The sequence below is a fragment of the Eubalaena glacialis genome, chromosome 8 (assembly GCF_028564815.1).
Source record: "Eubalaena glacialis isolate mEubGla1 chromosome 8, mEubGla1.1.hap2.+ XY, whole genome shotgun sequence".
NCBI lineage: Eukaryota > Metazoa > Chordata > Mammalia > Artiodactyla > Balaenidae > Eubalaena > Eubalaena glacialis.
Genome location: NC_083723.1, coordinates 101,226,549 through 101,229,881, shown reverse-complemented (window position 1 = coordinate 101,229,881; position 3,333 = coordinate 101,226,549).

The following is a 3,333-nucleotide window of genomic DNA, read 5'->3' as shown; positions in this document are numbered from 1 at the left end:
CAGACAGACAATCAAGGGAGCATCATTGGAACAGAACCAGAGACATCAAGATGCAATGAGAAGGGCAAAAGGAGATATATCTGTCTACTGCCAGCCTTTCTTTAAAGTTATTTAAATAAAGCACCAACCAGGAGTCTGAGGAAAGGCCAAATAATATTTTGACATCATTTAAGACCTATTCACAAAAACCCCACTTCCCAGTCTAGATAATTAATTGACCTTTTCTAGATAATCATTTGTCAATCTTTTTCTGGATAAGCCCATTAGTGAGATTTATTCTCCATAAGTAGCTGATTTACACAATAATTGGGACTATCATTGGAACGTTAACCTTTTCAGTTCAGGCACTGGTTAACCTTGCTTAGAGTCAGGAACATGTTTGATGAAAGCAGTGGATTCTCCCTCTGGAGGGATGCATGCCCACTCAAAATTCTGCATAAAATTTTAGGGAATTCATGGATCCTCTGAAGCCCTTTCATGTACCCCAGGAAAAGAACCACTAAATTAAGGATTTCCAAATGCTAAATTTATTATTCAGATATCAAGAATTTTTAGTTTACTTTCAGATGGGCTGAATAAAATCCTAGAGTAAGATAGTGGGAAAAGGATTTGGTGATCCTGTAAGTTTTAGAATAATTTTGGTAATAATAAAAATGGTGATTATGATAATAGCCGTAAGTTATTGAGTGCTTGCTTTGTTTCAAGCACCATGCAAAGCACTTTGCATACACTGCCTTGCTTTAAATCCTCCAATTCTACTTTGTAGGTATTAGAGATTTATTGTGCATAGGTGGAAACTTAGGCTTCAAGAGGTTGAGAGACCCACCCAGTGTCACAGAGCTGCTAAGTAGGGTCTGGATAGAGTACAGTAACTTCATTTTTAATGTCTTTCCGAAGCTGCAGGAAAACAGCCCACAGTCTGTTGTACTTAAAAGAAAACATTCTCATCTTGCTCTTAACAGCCAGCTCTTGATGACAATAACTTCCAAAAATAAAAAATAGCTTCCAGGGACACATCGATCTTTATCGTCAGCTCTGTGCAATAAAGATGTGTGTTGCTTAGGGTGGTCTGAGGTATCGTAAGCTTGCTTTTATTCTATGCTTTTTGTCTTGGAATCTAAACATTACTGCCTAAAAAATTGGATCAACATTCCAGTTTGTGCCTGACTGAAGTGGCCAAGGGGTTGGGACGATGTTGCAGGTATGATGCAGGGGTGAACATGGGTACATGATGCCTCTCGGCACTGAATTCTCTAATCTCCCCTCAATCCACAATCCAGGCTGCCACAATACTGTTGATAAGCTTGTGAGGCCCCTCAGACCTCCCCTTGAAACCTGGGAGCTCCTAAAGCGTGGGACCAATGTCCTCCTTCTCCCTGGACCAGGGCCAGTATACCTTTGTTCCTGGTGAATTGCTTGGTTGGCTTGCTTCCAATTACATACAAGTCTGTTTACATCACTCACTCACATGCTCTGTCTTAGGCATAAAAAATTGAAGCCATCTCTGTGGGTTCTAAACGGGGCTGGTCTCAAGAGTTCCCTGTTTACATCACTCACTCACATGCTCTGTCTTAGGCATAAAAAATTGAAGCCATCTCTGTGGGTTCTAAACAGGGCTGGTCTTAAGAGTTCCCGGAGTGGGCAGGTGCTTCCATGATGCAAGGAAGGACTTTGTGTTCATAAATATCACCCTACCTCAGCACCTGTCACATCAGTGTAATTCTGTTACATCAGTGAGAGAGTCTGTCCTTTGGGGCTTATTGTTCCATCTTCCAGTGTCCCTTTTAAAATGCCAGTAACACCATACTGGCCCCCCATGTAGGACCAGGATCTCTTGGAATATTTGCCGAGAGTGGCATGGGGTGGGGAAGATGGTAGAGGGTCTAAGACTGAATCTAGTGGAAGGTGACAGGAGGGGATAAGAAAAGGGCAATACAGTAAAATTTGGTGTTCTTTATACAGGGCCAGCCCCAAAATAAACACTCTGAGGTTCTGAAAGAGGTGCAAGTTCTGCTGTGTGGAACTGGGGATGCTGATATTCTGAGGAAATCTTCTTTTACCTTGAAAGTGCAATGGTTCTGGAGCGAGGAGCTTATCTATTAGAAGTCCCAGAGAGAATCATCAGGATTTGTCCTATGAGAGGAGTAGCTTTAGTTAAAAGGCATTTTCACATTTTGGTTTTATTAGAAAAAGACAGTTTTCATATACAAAACAATATTCATTCTCATTTTTCTTCATTTTGACCTTCATCTGTGTAATACTGAAGACATATGGAAATCAAAATAAATAAAATGTTGTTACAACTTTGTTTTTTATTTGGTGGCTACACACTTTTGCTTTTTCAGAATCCTGTAGCACAAAGTGGCAAATCAGATAAATGGCTTTATTAGGCTGATTTCAGCAACTATTCCCCAAGAGATTTCAGAGGGACGTAAAACTGTCAGAATTGGGTTCCAACGCACAGACAAAGGTAACTTCTATTTACAAGTAATAAGTTACAGCAATTCCCTCTTCGTGGTATTTGCCTTTTCTATTAGAGAGAAATCCTGTGAATGACAAGGAGAACTAGACCAGTTGAAATAGCAGCTTCCTTAACAGCACAACTAGTTCTGATAAACCACACACACTCACACACACACACACACACACACACAATGTTAGTCCAGAAAATGAATGCTACTTTTATGTTGCCTCAAAAAGATACAACTCAACATTTTAGAAAGGATATAAAAAGGTGAAGTGAACATATTGTTCTCTAGTCACTAAGTATGATATCTGGTATGTAATAAGAATTCACTAAGTATTTGCTGAATAAATAAATAATTGAATGATCAAATATATTCTACTCTTAAAATTAGCAAAAGAATAGATTAACCTTGTGTTTTTCCTCCACGTCATATGTATGTTTTTGCCAAGTTCACATCCAATTTTGGGGCTGCACTAACTGAGGCTTAATTTCTAAGTAAAAACATTAGTGATAAAACCTGTCATACTGGGCTTCCCTGGTGGCGCAGTTGTTGAGAATCTGCCCGCTAATGCAGGGGACAAGGGTTCGAGCCCTGGTCTGGGAAGATCCCACATGCCGTGGAGCAACTAGGCCCGTGAGCCACAACTACTGAGCCTGCGCGTCTGGAGCCTGTGCTCCGCAACCAGAGAGGCCACGACAGTGAGAGGCCCGCGCACCGCGATGAAGAGTGGCCCCCGCTTGCCGCAACTAGAGAAAGCCCTCGCACAGAAACGAAGACCCAACACAGCCAAAAATAAATAAATAAATAAATTAATTAATTAAAAAAAAAAAACCTGTCATAGTAGTTTTGCTTATCTCTAGTTTCA